This window comes from Sminthopsis crassicaudata, chromosome 6, assembly GCF_048593235.1.
Source record: "Sminthopsis crassicaudata isolate SCR6 chromosome 6, ASM4859323v1, whole genome shotgun sequence".
Taxonomy (NCBI): domain Eukaryota; kingdom Metazoa; phylum Chordata; class Mammalia; order Dasyuromorphia; family Dasyuridae; genus Sminthopsis; species Sminthopsis crassicaudata.
In genome coordinates this window covers 68,813,038-68,831,935 of record NC_133622.1, presented here as the reverse complement: position 1 = coordinate 68,831,935, position 18,898 = coordinate 68,813,038, and the positions used below count along the sequence as shown (strand labels likewise).

General features: G+C 36.9%; 1 protein-coding gene across 1 annotated transcript in view; it reads left to right on the top strand.

The window, feature by feature from the left end:
• TBC1D9 (TBC1 domain family member 9) overlaps positions 1–18,898 on the top strand; it is a 118,259-nt gene that overhangs the window by 43,042 nt on the left and 56,319 nt on the right. The window lies entirely within an intron of this gene.

Sequence of the window (18,898 nt, the reverse complement as noted above, 5' to 3'; positions counted from 1 at the left end):
TTATAACTGATCTTTCTGCTGATGGCTGGGACCCAAAGCAGCTACCAGAAAGAACAAATTTTCCTTCAGTTAAATGTTGCTGGATAGTACTACTGACTCTGGACCTCTCAGAGAAGGAACTTATGATCCAAAATAAAGGAGAAAATGCCTTTTCATCAACTGTTTAGTATCTAGGTTTTAGAGTGACCACAGTGGATAGCAGACAGATATGCTGCCTTCATAGCATGGTACTGAATAACTCCTATTTGATTATAGGACCCTTTGTAAATTAGATTACAGCTACATTGGTCTTGACTTTCCTTCATTCTTGGAATTTGTTTCCTCATTACCTTTTAGAAGCTTTAGTTTTTTTCTTCAAAGCTCTGCTCAAACTCCATCTTCCACATTGGGGCTTCTTAATATTTTTTGTCCCATAAACCCCTTTGATAGTCTGGAATAATGCTTTGAAATGCATTAAATCTATCAATTTGTGAAAGGAAACAAACTATATTAAAATATAGTTATCAAAATGTTAACCTTATGTTAACAATCCCCATTCTTTTTGAAATGTTTCCTGATGTCCCAGTAATTGGTACTTCTTCTTGTTAAAAAACTCATTTATTTGTGTGTATCTGTTTTGTATATATCTATATACATATATACACACATACATATATTTATTCATATATATAGTCATATATTCATAGATCCACAGATAAAAACATGCATACATATGTATGTATGTATTTGGAGAGAGAGAAATACATATACACACACATATATACATATAATATATATAATTTACATATAATAGAAAATATAAGCATTTAAAGGAAGGAATTCTTTTGTGTCTGTCTTTAAATCCCCATCTCTTAGCACAGTTCCTGGCAAATTGTATGTATTTAGTAAATAATTAATTTAAATAATCATCCACATACATTGTATGTTTTCAGGGGGTCAACAAGGTCTAAGTATCCCAAATAATTATCTCTCACTAGTTCCCTGAAGTTATAGTCCCACCATTAGAGCTCAATTCCTTTAACATAATGCAAAGTGCAACCCATCGTTTGTGGATTCTACATCCTCTGAGTTCCTAGAAGCTTACCTTCATATCATTCCCTTTGTTTCTCTATATATTCAGTATCTCCTTGTCTATCATTTTTTCACCTTAGAATAAAAACAGGGGCAGTAAGATGGTACAGGGGATAGACCATCAGCCCTGGAATCAGGAGGAGCTGAGTTCAGGAGGCCAAATGTGGCTTCAAACACTTAACTCTTAACAAGCTGTGTGACCCTGGACAAGTCACACCCCCAATTGCTTCCCCTCTCCCCATCTTCCAAATCCAATCATTTCTCAAATCTCTCCCTCCACAACACAGGACAGCTAAGCATGACATACAGCTAGATCTGGAATCAAGACTAAGTCCAAAGCCATTTAACTTTTGCCTGCATAAGTTTTCTCAGTAATAAAATGGAGATAATAATGGTACCTATCCCCCAGGGTTATTTGAGGATAAAATGAGATTTGTTGAGTGCTTTATAGGCCTTGACCTGTTATATAAATGCTAGTTGCTATTATCATTAATAATAATTATATTATTACTCGTGACTCCCTTTCCTTCTCTTCATTCATGGTCAACATCCATAGTTCAGGTTTTCCTTATTTCTCACTCGTATCTCCACTTGGGCTATGGTAATAGTCTCCCAATTGATTTCCCTGTTTCCAATCTAAACCCTTCCCAATCTATCCTGCCCCAAAATGATATTTTCAAAATGCAGATCCAACTGTATGCTTAATGCTGATTAAATAAAATTAGTGGGTCACTAATTTGACTGTGTCCTACTCTCTCACTTATCTTTCCAGATTTCTAAAAAAATAATCAAAGATTTTCAAGTCTTATTGGAGATTACTGACCTTTATTTAAAGTTTCAGTCACACCGGTCTTCCCCATACATCTTCTCCTTTTTACCAAGTTGTATCTGGAGTAGACTTCTATCTTATCTCTTACCTTTCAGAATTCTTTCCTTCAAGCATAGCTTAGGAATCACCTCTTCCATGAAGCCTTTCTTAATTTTCCCTTCTCCCCCTCTATACACTGGTGGTTCTCTTCTTTTAAAAAAATTTTTATTTTGCTTACATCAGTCATGTCCAACTCTGTCATCTCATTTGGGCTTTTTTGAAATAGCATTTTCTTTTTGTGCAGTATGATAAATGTGGAAATAGACTTAGAAGAATAAAAAGCTATTAGTATAAAAAAATTTATTTTTTCAAATACATGAAAAATAGTTTTCAACATTCATCTTTGCAAAACTTCATGTTCCAAATTTTTCTCCTTCTCTCCTTCCCTTTTCCCCTCCCTTCAAGACAGCAAGCAATCCAATATAGGGTAAATCTGTGCTATTCTTCTAAATATATTTCCATATTCATCATGTTGTGCAAGAAAAATCAGATTAGAAGAGAATAGGAAAAAGGAAAAAAATAAAACAAGTGAACAAACAACAATAAAAGGGAAATTTTGATCCAGTTTCCTTGGTTCTCTGTCTGGATACAGATGGAACTTTCTATTACTAGTCTATTGGAATCCTTTGAATCATCTCATTGCTGAAAAGAACCACATCCATCAGAGTTGATCATCACATAATCTTATTGTTATAGTATGCAATGATCTCCTGGTTCTGCTCATTTCGCTTAGCATCAGTTCATCCAGAAATTATCCTCCTGATCATTTCTTATAGAATAATAATATTCCATAACATTCATATACTATAACTTATTCAGCCATTCTCCATTTGATGAGCATCCACTTAGTTTCCAGTTTCTGACCACTACAAAAAGGGCTGCCACAAACATTTTTGCATATATGGGTCCCTTTCCTTCTTTTAAGATCTCTTTGGGATACAGATCATTTGGGATTTTTGGGCAGAGATACTGAAGGTTCTGCCATTTCCTTCTTCAGCTCATTTTACAGATAAGCAAACTGAAGCAAACTCAGATAAGTAAATTATGCAGAGCTACACAACTAACTCTTAAGTCTCTAAGAATTGATTTGAATTCCCATCTTTTTGATTCCTCGCTCAGCACTCTCTCCACTGTGCTACCTAGCTGCCCCAACTTGGATATACTCTTTATTTATTTATTACTGTATGTTTTATCTCTCCTCCCTTCAAGAATGTAAACTGTTTGAAGGCAGCAATTATTATTTTCTCTTTGGATACCAATACCTAATGTACTTCCTTTTACACAAAGAGAAATTATGAAAGCTTTATTGCATTGAATTAAGTTTTTAGCATTTAAAAAAAATTTCATTTATGGTTCAGAGTGAATGAAGATTAAGAGAATGGATTTCAGCAATGAGGTGATTCAAAGCAATTCCAATAGACTTGTAATAGAAAGTTTCATCTGTATCCAGACAGAGAACCAAGGAAACTGGATCAAAGCATAATATTTTTCCCTTTTGTTGTTGTTTGTTTGCTTGTTTTATTTTTTTCCTTTTTCCTAATGTTCTCTTCTAATCTGATTTTTCTTGCACAGCATGATGAATATGGAAATGTATTTAGAAGAATAGCACATATTTATCCTATATTGGATTGCTTGCTGTCTTGAAGGGAGGGGAAAGGGGAAAGAGAGAAGGAGAAAAATTTGGAACATAAAGTTTTGCAAAGATGAATGTTGAAAACTATTTTTCATGTATTTGAAAAAATAAAATTTTTTTATACTAATAGCTTTTTATTCTTCTAAGTCTATTTCCACATTTATCATAGACCAATTGTGATAGGATTTTGAGAAACATGGCAGACTCCAACCAAATAGGAAATAGAATTCACACTTTGCCCTGGGGGTCACCCTAGAGCACATCCCAGAATCTTATACAAAGAATGGAACCTGTGGCTATCCAATCTACATGAGGTAAACTGAGCAGATTTTAGAGATATAGGACTTAATGAGAGGGGAGAAAAGAGAGTTGCAGTTTTAGGCTTGTGGCCAGGAATTGGGAGTCTGAAGTCACGATCACTCGACCCTGGCCATCAAGATTAGTGCTGAAGTGAGTACTGTAACTAGCAGAGAAAGAAATGATAGAAAGACAATGAAATCACCTTTGAAAAAACAGGTACCCACAGGAGCCAAGCCAAGATCAATAAGGTGAAAATTTTCCTATTTCTCGCCGTTTAACCTGTCACTTTCTCCAACTACAGAACAACTTCCATAAATTCTAAGCTGCTTTATAGCTTCTCTGCAGCCAGCCCTTTATCTGATCCCTTCAAGGCCTTTTATGGATTTTGTAACTCTCATTACATGTCTCTCCTCTCTCCCTCCAAAGGATCCAGTGAGTTTTTGCTGCTGGATTTTGTTTCAATCAGTCTTATTCCTCTTCTCAGACATCAGCTTATTTCTTTTCAATTGGTTGTCTGATTTTGTTGCTGAGCTGGTCCAAGAATACTCTTGTAGCAGGACATGACAAAAGCTCTGGCTTTCCTGGTTTTTTGTGTGCCTGGAGCCAGGATGGTTTATGCTGCAAACACCAGAGAATGTAGTTTCCACCACAGAGAATATATAATAGGTACATGACATAAGCTTGTCACCTAGCACAATCTCATTGCAAAAATCTCCTCTTGCCAGGATACTTTTAGCTGCAAAGAAAGAGATTATTTCATATTGATTTCCTATAAAATACAGCTCCAGTGTTTCCTTATGGAAGACACTACCATGGAGATGAGGCCATTATGAGAGCCCTGTTTACCTGGAAGTGAACCCTGACAATCTATTTCAGTTTTAAAACCATATTCAGTGGCTGTCATTGAAAGATAATAACAGTCTAGGGTGTAAGTACTGCAGTTTCTAGAAAAAGCTGTCTCACCATACCAAGGTCCTTTTATGAAGGTTTCTACCTCGGATACTGAAATGTGGGTCACTATTTATGCATTTTAATAGCTTTTTAACAAATTATATAATTGAAAAATTGGAGCAGAATTGTGTAGAGAGCTTTAAAATTTTTAAAATTTGTTTTAGTCTCCCAAATTTATATTCCTGGGAAGAGCCTGAGGGTGTGTATAGAAAATCAAAAATTTAATTGACCAAAAAGTGATACATCCAATATTTCTCATTAATTGGTAAAGCTAGGATTCAAATTAGGTCCTCAGATTCGAAGGAGGGGAGTTTGAGGAGAAAAATGTTGATTTCTGTTTGAATTTTAATCCATAATTGATTATAGGCCTCCTATATTCAGAGTACTCTGCTAAATAGTGGAGGTGAAACAAAGTTTGGATAAGCTACTTTTTCCAGCCTCATGGAACTTACAGAATGTCATTTTGGGGGTTACAGATAGAGATAAGAACTGAACCTCAAATCTCATTGGTATAGGGAACTTCTGGATAAAAAAACAAACAAACAAGAACAACAACAACAAAAAAAAACCCAGATATCAATGCTTGTTAGCAACTTCCCTAAAACATATTTTCTTAAAGCAGGAATTCTTAACCTAGAGTATATAAGTTAAAAAAATAAATAAATTACAGACTTTGCATTCCCTAATTGATAAATGGTCAAAGAATATGAATAGGCAGTTTTCAGATGAAGAAATTAAAACTATCTCATACGAAAAAAATTATCTAAATGGAGAACTGCAAATTAAAACAACTCTGACGTATCACCTGACACCTAGCAGATTGACTAATACGACAGAAAAGGAAAATGATAACTATTGGAGGGGTGTGGGAAGTTTGGGCCCTAATGCACTATTGGTGGAGTTGTGAATTGATCCAATCATTCTGGAGAGCCATTTGGAACTATGCCCAAAGAGCAATCAAACTGTGCATACCCTTTGATCCATCAATAGCACTATTAGGTCTGTATCCCAAAAAGATCATAAAAAAGGGGAAATGGCCCATATGTACAAAAAATATTTATAGCAAATCTTTTTGTGGTGGTGTGGAAATGGAAATTGAGGGGATGCCCGTCATCTGGGGAATGGTAAACAAGTTGTGGGAGATGAATGCAGTGAATACTATTGTTCTATAAGAAATGATGAGCAGACCGATTACACAAAAGCCTGGAAAGACTTATTTGAACTGAAATGAGTAGAACCAGGAGAATATTGTACACAGTAACAACCACATTGATCAACTATAACAGACTTAGCTCTTCTTAGCAATACAATGATCCAAGACAACTCCAAAAATTTCATGATGGAAAATGCAGTCTCTGCATCCAAAGAAAGAACTGGTGGAGTCTGAATGCAGATCATAGCATACTATTTTCACTTTGTGTGTATGTGTTTTTCCTTTTTATTCTATTTGTTCTTTCACAGCATGATTAATGTAGAAATACATTTTAAATGATTGCACAGGTAAACTATATCAGAATGCTTTCTAACTTGGAGAAGGGGGATGGAGGGAAAAAAAATTGGAACTCGAAAACTTACAAAAAATGGATGTGGAAAATTGTCTTTACGTGTAATTGTAAAAAAAAATTATTAAAATAGAGATACTTTGATAATTGCATATTTCAATTTTATTAATTTGTTTTATAATCTAATAAGTGATTCACAAGTTATCTCCAACTACCACAAGTCTAAATTTAAAAACTAAAGAACTCTTTTCTTAGTGTCTTAGAAGCCTCTTCACTGAGGAATTAAGCATCTTGTCCAGGGTAAAACAGAGCTAGGACCTGATCCTATTTCCCTAACTCTTCAACCAGCTCTCTAACCACTATGCACAATGCCTTCTTACAGTATAATATTGGGGAAATACAATTCAAATTAATGTAATATCATACAACAGATATACAACAAAGTGCTAAGTGAAAAGATAGGTTATTACTGAAAGAGGGGGTCAAGGAGGGCTTCCTGGAAGATAGAATATTTGAGATGGTCATTAGATGATAAGAGTCGAGAAGCAGAGAGAAAGTGGGAGTATGCCCCTGACATAAGGACATTTCAGACATAGAACAAAACTGGGAAAACACAAGGCAAATTTAAGGCACAAAGAAGAGTACAGTTTTGTATATAGAGTGTCTCAGGGGGAATAAAGTGAATTGAATATGTATCAGACTGAGGAGGGCATTGAATTCTAGACAAAGGAGTTAGAACTTTATTTGGTAGGGAATCTGGAGTCATTGAAGTTTTTTTGAGCAGATTATGGTCAAGATTAGCATATGAACAATTAATCTCATAAATTACACTGAGTTGCAAGTAGAGGGATGCTAGAGGTGGGAAAACGTGGAGGAAGCTTTTGCAGGTGAGGGACTGATGGATACAAGAAATGTTGCAGAAGTAGAATGAATAAAGCTGGGCTACGGGCTTGGTTTGAAAAGTGAGGAGAGGGAGTCAGAGATGGTGTTTGGGTAACAAAGTTTTGAACGTGTGCCACCTGCAGAAATAACCTTCTTTGATAACGTAGACTCCGGGGATGATCTCCTTTCTCCCCCCCATTCAGCTAATGGAAGTAAATGCAGACAGCTGGCTTCCCACAGCTGTTGCCCTTTGGCGAGGGCACCCTGAAGACAGCTTGTCTTTTGGGTACAAGAAGCAATCCATTGCTCTTCATGAACTTCATATGGGCAAAAGCAAAATGCTGCCCACCTTTCCATAGAGGACGGCTCAGTTCCAGTAATCAGACATATGCTGCTCCAATATCAGTATGACCAAAGAGAAATTTCCCATAGTGCTTCCAAGGAATTTGTTAAAAAGAAGGGCTTTTGGTGCCTGAGGAAAGGAATGAGCAATCGGAGGGAAAGGGTGCTGGTGGCCTCCTCCCTGTGTGAATAGTTTCTGACCTTCAGAGATGATTTATTTTTCGTATAAATACCTTTTGTATCACATCACTTCTAATTACATCTCCATCCTCCTACCGGATGAGTCCTCCCTTTTTGCAAAGAGAAATAGATAAGCAAAACCGACAAAAGGAAATTAAATCCACCAAAAAATGAAAATAATATGCTTCCACCTGCCTTTAAAGCCCAAGACTTCTTCCTCTGGATGTGGATGGCATTTTCTATCATGAGTCCTTTGGAATATTGCTGAGAAGAGCGGACTCTCAAAGTTGATCATCACACAGTATTGCTGTTACTGTGTAAAATGGGGGATACAAGGAGGGAAAAAAAAGAGACAGACCCCCCCACACACACACACAAGGAGCTTAAAATCTACTTAATGGGAGAAAAGAAGGAAACTGAACAGTGTAGACGAGGTACCAACCAGAAGTAATGATGGAGAAGTCAATGAAAAGGCAGTGCATCCTGGTGAGCGATGAGGGGATGGCTGAACTCAGGTCTTAGTGATGTCTCAGGACATCAGTACCTGGTTTCTCTTTTCCATTATCTTTGTTTGACTTTCTTTTATCATTCCAGAATCTTATCAGGGCCCTGGATATTTCAGATTTGTACATCTAATACAAATTCACACATACGTTCTATTTTTCTAGCTTTATATGTACCCCTGCATATACACATTAGTCCCAGGATGCTGCTGTAATCAATATATAAGCATTTATTTTATTAACTGTCTACTCTCTGCCCATGCACTGTGCCATAAGCTGAGGACAGAAAGACAAACAGTAGTTGACTTTAAGGTTCTTATAGATGAGATTCACTTACATATGATTGTTGTTGTTCGTCTTTTCAGTCATGTTTGATTCTTTATGACCCCATTTGGGCTTTTCTTAGCAAAGATATTGAAATAATTTGCCATTTCCTCCTCCAGCCCATTTTATAGGTGAGGAAACTGAGGGAAAGAGAGATAAGTGACTTTCCCAGAGTCACAGTTAATACATGTCTGAAACTAGATTTGAACTCATGAAGATGAGACTTCTTGACGCACTGCCTAACTACCCACGCATATGATAGGAATGTTTATACATTCAATCACATTCAAGGAAGATGATACAAGAAAGACACTCACAACTGAAGGGACAAGAAAGGAACTTTAGGAAGGAGCATCTGTCTGGTCAAGGGTTTCTTCACTTTGTGTCTGCAAACTAAAATTTCTTCTTCTTCCTCTTCTTTTTTTTTCTCTTCTTTTTCCTCTTCCTCCTTCTTCTTCTTTCTCTTCTTCTTCCTCTTCCTTTTCTTCTTCCTTCTTTTCTTCTTCTTTTTATTCCTTTTCTTCTTCCTCCTTTTCTTGTCCTTTTCTCTTCCTATTTTTTCTTCTTCTTTTTCCTTCTTTCTCTTCTTCCTCTTCCTTTTCTTTCTTTTTCCTTCTTTTCTTCTTCTTCCTCTTCCTCTTCTTGTTTTTCTTTCTTCTCCTCCTCCTCCTTATGTATTTTATTTTATTTTAAAACAGACTGGGCCAAAAGGGTCTTTAATGCCAAAAAAGTTAAGAACTCCTGCCCTAGTCCAATGCCACTTTTGTTTTGTAGATGAGGAAATTACTCAGAAACAAGAATCCACTTGCCTGAGTCCATGGCCTCTTAAGGGCATGACTCGGGTCTCCTGATTCACAGCCAAGTGGCCTTCCCATGACACCATGCTGCCTTCCAAACATTCTTGTGAGCAGGAGGTAGTAAAATGCCAGAACTTAATTAACTTTTTCTAATTAATTCTGTGCCTACTGTTCTCTCCACCAAATGGTGATGATGTTGGGAAATTCCATTGCCTTCTTTAAAGAAAAGATCTGCTGTAGCAGCAGAGAATGCACTTTAAGGAGTAGCTAGGTGGATACCATTCCTGGTGCTCTATCTCAGAAACCAGTTGGGTATCTCTAAAGTCATGTTATTTCAAATGTTGACTCAAGGGTGGTGTTTAGTTTTAGGTTTTGTTTTGTCTTAGTTTTAGTTTTAGTTGTTTTTTTTTTTCCCAAGGCTTTATTTCCTAGTTTGACTGGGTTTTTTTTTCCCTCAGAATGGTTATAAAGTTATAAACATATAGTTATATTCTGAGATTACAAGCATAGTTATGTAAGGAGCTCATAATATACCTATGAGCACTTGTTTTGAGCCATTACTCACCATTATAATATGAATGAATAAAAAAAAAACAAACTACTATAACATTAATGAAGTAACCATTGTGGCCAGTAGGGATACAAAGAGAAGGCTAGGTAAAAAGTATTAAACACCTATTGTATACCAGGCATTATAATCTCTATTCTGTTTTTAAAAGCTTTTCATTTTCAAACTATAACATAGATTTCAACATTCACCCTTACAAAGCCTTGTGTTCCAAATCTTTTTCTTCTTCTCTTCACCCATCCCCTCCCTTAGATGGTAAGTAATCCGATATGTGTTAAACATGTGCAATTCTCCTAGACATATTTTCATAATTATCATGTTGCACAAGAAAAATCAGATCAAAAAAGAAAGAAAACAAAAAGCAAGCAAACAATAACAACAGAAAAAGTGAAAATACTACGTTATGATCCATATTCAATCCCCAGTCTCTCTCTGCAGATGACTCTCCATCACAAAACCACTGGAACTGGCCTGAATCACCTTATTGTTGAAAAGAACCTCTCTATCAGAACTGATCATTGTATAGTGTTTTTGCTGTGTACAGGTGCTCTTGGTTCTACTCACTTCACTGAGCATCAGTTCATTTAAATCTCTCCAGGCCTCTCTAAAATCATCCTGCTGATTGTTTTTTATAGAACAATGATTACATTACATTCATATCCCATAACTTATTCAGCCATTCTCCACCTGATGGGCAGCCACTCTCCAGGTTCTTGCCACAAACATTTTTGCACATGTGGGTCCCTTTCCCTCCTTTAAAATCTCTTTGGGATGTAAGCCCAGTAGAAACAGATTAAAAGGTATGGTACAGTTTGATAACTCTTTGGGCATAGTTCTAAATTGCTCTCCAGAAGGGCTGGATCAGTTTACAACTCCACTAACAATGTATCAGTGTCCCAGTTTTCCCATATGCCCTCCAACATTCATCATTATCTTTTCCTGTCATCTTAGCCAATCTGAGAGGTGTGTTGTCTTAATTTGCATTTCTTTGATCAGTAATGATTTAGAGCATTTTTTCATATGACTATTTTCATAGAGCATATTTTCATCTGAAAATTGTCTGTTCATATCCTTTGACCATTTATCAATTGGAGAATGGTTCATATGTAATCTCTGTTCTTAAGGAGTTATATTCATACCAAATCTTTAAAAATAGCTTTTTCATATTTTGTGACCTTACATGATTTCAAACAAATGTGTTTCTCTAAACATTTTTTAAGGCTGATTATGTTTACCTCTGGACCTGTAGATACTAGAAAGAGTTTAAAACATGGGGTTAAATGATGTGGTATGAATCCTGGTTCTCTTCCCCCCTCCATCCAAAAATTCCACATGCCAGGTACTGCACCAAGAAATGGGGATATAATTATTTTTTTTAAAACAGTGCCTACCCTTAAGGAGCTGACAATCTAGGATGGGGAGACAATACACAAAAGGAGACAGAAGAGCAGAGTTACGAGAGAGAGACCAGGGATATCTCATTCCATGGAGTTGAAACCTGGCAGACTGGAGTGAGCTTCTCTATAATCTATAAAGGAAAGTTTGGAGAGGAATTCTGGTCCTCCACTTTCCACCCTCCAGTTAGAAGGGAGAGGAGACCAAGGAGGGTGTTGCCATTTATGCTCAAGTTAGCAACTAATCATGATTAGAAGTAATGATCTAACCTGGGAGGGTTCTGATGGAGTTAAAACCAGACAGAGCAGCAGTTTGTATAATGGAAAGCTAGATTTTTTGATAGCTTAAAAAGCATTTTCTCAGTGAACTTTCCCTTTTTATAGTAACTTGTGAGGTCTTCTACTTTTCAGAGAAGCAGTGGTAAATCCTGGTTCCAACTTGTTTCAACCTTACGCATTTGGCTCTTTGGGCTTTAGTTCCCTCAGTTGTAAGATGAGGGAAGCTATGAAATAAATGACCTTTAAAGGCATTTCCATCAGAGACTTACATGAACTGATGCTAAGTGAAGTGAGTAGAACCAGGAGATCATTGTACACGGCAACAGAGATATTATACGAAGGTCAAGTGTGAGGAAGTTGGCTCTCTTCAACAATAAGATGATTCAGGCTAGAACCAACGGTCTTGTGATGGAGAGAGCCATCTGCACCCAGAGAGAGACTATGGGGACTGAATGTGAATCACAATATTTTCACTTTTTTATTGTTGTTTACTTGGGGTTCTTTCTCATTTTTTTTTTCATTTTTGATCTGACTTTTCTTGTGCAGTATGATAAGTGTGGAAATATGTATAAAAGAATTTCACGTGTTTAACCTATATTGGGTTCCTTGCTGTCTAGGAAGGGGACAGGAAGAAATGAGGGAGAAAAAATTGGAACCAAGATTTTTGCAAGGGCGAATATTGAAAACTATCTTTATGTATTTTATTGCATATTTACATGTGATATTTAAGAGTTAATTACTGTAATTTTCTGAAATTCAAGTTTTAAAAATAAAATCAAGGAGTCCCAGAAACACATCCAAAATTTTGAATTAAAAAAAAAACCCACCCTATTTTTTTGTATCCAAGGTAATTAAATACCTTCATTTTCATTTTAGAATGGTCCAAAGTTGAAAAACTAATTCACCATCTTGGGGCCAAATTATTTAGACTTCAAGGATATGTAACTTATTTAAAGGTCATTGAACAAGATGAGAAAGAAGACTGAATGGATTTCATGGGTGTATATTTTTCCTAACTGTTGTCGGGGTACTTTGTAATTGTGTCCTACCTATGTGTCTGTCATTCTGGTGTATCTCCTATGACTAATTCAGTCTCCTTTCTCAGCAGAGTATTCCTCACTCAGCAATCACTCAGTCTTTGGGCATTTGGGGCACACAGCCTTTCTGAATGCTTAGGTTTCCCATTATATTCTCAGATATTAAAATTCCTCTTCTTTTTTCCAGCTGATCATGCAGGTGACTTAAATAGTTTCCTTCACCATCAACAGTTCCCTTTTCCAGAAAATTGTCTATTACCTCACTTCGAGCTAGTCTATTTACCCAACTTTAAAGTGTGACTTTGGTAAAGTAAGTTAAATATTCAGGAAAGAAAAAGGCTGACTGGTTCAAGTGAGGTAATAGACAATTTCACATGCCCTAATTTTCTTCATGCAATATTCAATTCCAGTACCATTTGCTACCTTTCCTTGAGAATTGAAAAAATTTATAAGGGACAATGAAAATTCAAGAAACTTATTGGAAAAGTGAATCCTTCCTTGGGGAACAATATTAGTTTCTAAAATCCCCTAACATTCTCACAATTACTTTTTTAGGATGAACACTGCTTGTGACCTGCTTAGCTATTGTATCTCAGAGAGCAAATGAGTATTTTCCCTTATGGTTCCCAGGAGGGTAACCTGAATTCTTTATATTCTGGAAGGAATTGCAAGGAATACGAAAAAGTGACCTGCTATTCTCAGTTATTCTTTCTAGCAGCCTGGTATCTTGGGATTTCCTGTCCTGCTTTGTAAAGAAATATAATCCACCCTATTAATGCTAGTTCATATTTCCTGGGGTATGTTTTTTTTTAAATAACTTTAAAAAGTTATTAAATGAATATGAAAATATACTTAGAAGAATTGCACATTTTTAACCCACAATGGATTGCTTTCTATCTAGGGAAGGAGAGAAGTAGAGAGGGGGGATGAAGGAGGAGAAAATGGAACACAAGGTTTCACAAAAGTGAATGTTGAAAACTATTTTTGCATGTATTTGGAAAAATAAAAAGTCATTATAAGGAACAGTTATTAAGAATCTACTATAAATGTGCAAGTCACTATGGTGAAGTTAGAAAGAAAAAATAAATAATGGCTTTTTCCCCTCAAAGAGCTTGCATTGTACTGTGAGAAGAAGAGAATATATAGAATTAAATAAGATGCTTTGAGGAGGAAGAGCCCTCTAATAGTGAGGAAAGGAGAAAAGGCTTCCTGGGAGAAGAAATGGTACTTGAAATAAATCTTGTTAAAAGAAAGGACAGTTGTGGGATAGCTTATTTAAACATATAGACTAAGGACATGAACTGTTGTCTTTGAGGAACAGCTAGTAATCAGTGTGACTAAAACACAGAATGAGTTAAGGGAGTATAATATGAAATAAAATTATGTCTTGGCTACCCTTAAATGCCAGCCTGTGCTGTTTGCATTTTATCTTAAAGGCTATGGGTAACCACTGAAGTTTTCTTCACCAAGTATGTGACTTTGCACCTTTTTAAAATAGATTATTTTGTCACCTGGGTGGAGTAGAAATTGAAAAGAGAAGTGAATGGGAAAAAGGGAGATCAATGAGGTAGCAACGTCAACATTTCAAGTGAGAGCTTGAGAACCTCGAAGATTGTGGCCATGGAGTTGGGAAGGAGATAATGGGTGCAATGGAGAAAGAAGTGACAAGATTTGGCTCCTGTTTAGATATGAGAATTTAGGGAAAGAGAGGAGTCAGGATTACTGGTTGTAGATTGAAGAGCCTAGAAGAATGGTTATTTCCATCATAGACTCCTAAATTTAAAATTGGAAGGAACCTTAAGAGGTAGTTTCACCCAATCCAACTTTAGAGATTGAATGACAGGCCTAAGGTTACTCAGTACATAACAGAATTAGAATCTGAATCCAGGTCCTCAAATTCCAAATGGGAAAAAGAGTGAGTTGGAGAAAGATGATGAATTCTGTTTTGAAGATAAGCTCATAGATTAAAAGCTGTAAGAAATGTCAAAGACCATCTGGCTTTACATCCACATTCTACAAGTGCCAGTAGCACTTACAGGTAGAGAAATACAATAGGTGGTAGTAGGTTAGATACAGGCTTAGAATCTAGCAAAGATATTCAGATTGAATGTATAGATTTAAGAACCACGTGCTCAGAATGGGATTATATGAGATCACCATGAGAGAGACTTATGGTGGGAAAAGAAAAAGGATCTGGACACCCAAGCTTAGGGGAGAACTTAAATAACAAGGAATCAAAGAAAATAGAAAAGGCTTCATAAATGAAAGTGAACCAATAGAGAATTTAAAATTAATGGAGGAGAGAGAGTTCATGAATAGGAAGTGTCCAAAGCTGCAGGAACTCAAGGAAAATGAGGACAGAGAAAACTATTGAGTATTACAGTTAAGAAATCATTCATTAGTAACTTTGAAAATAGTATTTTCATATGTATAGAGCAATTACACATGTTCAACATATATTGCATCACTTGCCAAATGAAGGAGGGGGATGGAAGAAGGAAGGGAAAAATTAGAACACAGGGTTTTGTAAAGAGGGATATTAAATTATCCATGTATATATTTTGAAAAGAAAAAGCTTTAATTAAAAAAAATCAGAACAAAAGGGAAAAACTATGGGAGAGAAAAATAAATAGAAAAAGGAAGTGGGAAAAAAAAAAAAAGAAAATACTACTTTCAGGCAAGTGATAGCATTGGAAGCCAGCTTGCAAAGGTTGAGAAATAATAGTTGGTGATAAAGTAAGAGAGAGTGAAAATAGCTCTTTCTAGGACCTTGGAAGTAAAAGGATGGAGATCTGCTGAACAATTACTTGAAGGGCTTGTAGTTAGTCCACATTATCAAGTGTCTGCTTCTGAAAGGCCTTGTGCTAAGTGCTAGAGATACAAAACAAGGCAAAAACTTGCAAATTCCTGCTTTTAGAGAACTCCAAATTGAAACAATGTGCACAAAAATATACAAACAAGTTACATGCAGGGTAAATTGGAAATAATCAGCAAAGCCACTGGAATTAAGGGAGTTTGGGAAGGACTTCCTCTAAATAGTGAGATTTTGGCTGAGACTTGAAGAAAGTCAGAGAAACCAGAAGTTGGAGAGGGGAATGGGAAGGGGACATGGGGAATGAAAGTCACCAGCTTGGAGCTGTAGCTGATAGTTTAAGGAACATCAGAAAGGGCTTAGAGTGCTTGAGTGTGGGGTGACATATAAGAATGGGGCAAAAGAGAAGGTTTTGAACAATCAGATTTCATCATATTTTATCCTGGAGATAAGAGGGAACCATTGGAATTAAAAGTGAGTGGGGGAAGATTAATGACCTGGTCAGACCCAGACTTTAGGAAGACCACTTTGACAGTGGTCTGGAGAAAGACTTGTGGCAGGAAGACCAATGAGCAAGCCTTTGTAAGATGGTCTAAGATGGTCTGTACCAAGGTTGTAGCAATGTATGGCAGAGACCTTAGCACAAAGCATTGGTACTGGACTGGATTGGTGAGGGTGAGGAGTCAAGAATCTCATTTAAGTCATGAGTCTGAGTGGCCAGGAGAATGGAAACCGTGACAGGAAATTGAGGAAGAAGGGAGCATTTCAGGAAGGAGATTTGGAACATACTGAGTTTACGATGTTTATGATGTCCAATGGGCATCTAGTTTGAGATGTTTAACTGGTAGTTTTTAAAGAATTGGCAAGATCTGTACAGATTTTAGGCAGCTTAGAAGGTGTCATTAAAGAAAGATAGAAAATAAGAGAGGGAGTGAAAAACTGATGGGGCTGACTGAGGGGAGATGAAGAGAACTGAGATCAAGAACACACACATAAAAAGGATTTTCCTTGGTCAGGGACGCTTTTCTCAGACTGGAGCCAAGAAGCTGAGTAAAGGTACAAAGGGGAGATGAAGGTATTTATTTACAATGGATGACTGACCTTAGATTTTTCAGAGGAAGGATGCACATGGTCAAAGCAGGATAGCCGTGGCATAGGACTTCCAAAGAGAAAGGAGAAGTCTTGGGAATAGTAGCTGCTTGGAACATAATATGTTGGATCTGCTTCTTGGCATAGTCAATCACAGAAGAATTATGGAGCATAGCCAAGCATTCAGTTGAGATTAGATAACATAAATTCATAGTAGACACAGTCAATATGCATTATCTGATAAATGCATTGATGAGTTTCAAAACTAAGTGTCCTAGGAGGTTAGAGAGGGAGGCCCTTAAAGGTAGCCTTGATGGGGGTTAGCAGGCTATAGACTTGCTGACAGCAAAGAAAGCCATAGAGAAGGAAAGGAGAAATGAAAAAGATAATTATCAGCTAGACAATGGGGCAGACGTTTTGAAAGCACAACAGACAGAAAGTAGCCAAGCTCAGCAGTCTTTTGGGGAAGGAGATCCCTACAATCTCAGTGAGTGCATTTGAATCAATCAAGGGGCATTTAGAATTGAAGGCATCAGATGTCTTAGTGTGAGAACATACCCACATTCATATATAAAAAACAAGGGACTGACCGTAAACTATTCAATGCTACAAACTTGTATTAAGCCTGATGCATTAAGTACCAGAGATACAAATACAAAAATGGAACAATCCCTGCCCTCAAGAAGCTTACACTCTGGTTGGAAGGCACAACAAGTGGCAGATGGAAAAGCTCTTATTGCTGTTATTGTTTTTCCTTCATTCTTGAAGATGACCCTGATGTGATGCCATGAGATACAAGTGATTTGGATTGAAATGAGGGAGGGCTGGGCAAAGTCACCAGCTTCATTTTCTCCTCCAGAACCATCTCCATCCATCACCAGTGGCAAGATCAGGATGAGTGAAGATGGCCTTGGATGCAATGGGGGCCTTTTTCAGCTAAGGTCTCTAAGAGGTCTCACTTTGAGGCAATACCCATTCAGTGACTAAGGCTCTGTAAATACAGATTTCCTGAAAATAGAGGAGTTGATTGGGTGGCAAGTCCCAAGAATTCCTTAGGTTAAATAAGATGAAAGATGAGGGGATGGAGGAAGTGTATATCCTCTAAATCAGTGGTCCTCAAACTTTTTAAATAGGGGCCAGTTCACTGTCCCTCAGACTGTTGGAGTCCGGACTACGGTAAAAACAAAAGCTCACACTCTGCCTCCGCCCCTCAGCCCATTTGCCATAACCTGGCGGGCCACATAAAGGTCCTCAGCCTGGCTCTCGGGCCATAGTTTGAGAACTCCTGCTCTAGAGGGCCATTTGATTTATGCAATATTCTACTTAGTCAATCTTGTTTCTTACCCTAGATACTAAACTACACCAAAAAGCCCTCAAATTTCTCCCCAGACTTTGTCATGCTCTTTTGATCTGGCTTCCACTTCAGATACTGCTAACCACCTCTAGTCTTGTAATCATTTGACCAATCACCTGTATTGTCCCCTTAACTATGAGAGCATCTGCTAGCAGCAACACTGAAGATCCCACTTTTCCCCTCTAATTCATCAAGAACCTCCAATCAGTATCATAGAAGCAGCTGAGCCATTGGTCTGACTCTAAGTAGAGGAAAAAGGATAAAAAAATTATAAATTTTTTCCAAAACAAAACACCATATCTGTTCAACAGCTTCTGATTTATAGGCAGTGTTCCACATTTCTGATTCTGCAAAGAAGTAAGGAGAAAAGAAGAAGACACATTCATATATATTACTTTACAAAAGGCAGAATTCCTGTAAAGGAATAATTTCCTTCCATTTTTGATAAGAAAAGCAACAAAATAGAGAATAGAGAAATAGAGATGAAAATAGGAAAATTCTATAATTTACTTAGGGTTACATAGCTGTTGAGTGGTAAAGTGGAACCATCAATCAAAGTTTCCTGATTTCTAGCCCTGTGCTTTAGGCCACGAGTTCTTGGGTTTTGGGGGGGGTTTTATTTTTTTCCCCAGTGAATAAAAATCCATTTTTTTCTCCTTTGAATTTTTCTCAACTAAAAAAGAAAGATTTTTCTATGTCAGGGATGCCCACAGTAGATTGGTAAACCTATGGACATTTTCTCATAATAAAAATTTTCCATCCCAGCTCACAGATCCCCTGAAATTTGTATCTCTGCTATAGACTGTATACTACTTCTTTTATGACAACCTTAGACTCTGTAAGAATTTTGTTTGTAGAAGATGCCAAATTAACACATTATGACAAAAATCATCCCAATCTTAAGTATATTTTCCTTTTCCTTCTTGATAGTATTTGCAATACTATTTTTCAAGTGAAATTTTGGCTTCTTAGCAAGACCAAGTTGAAAGGTTAATTTTTCCAAATCCCCTCA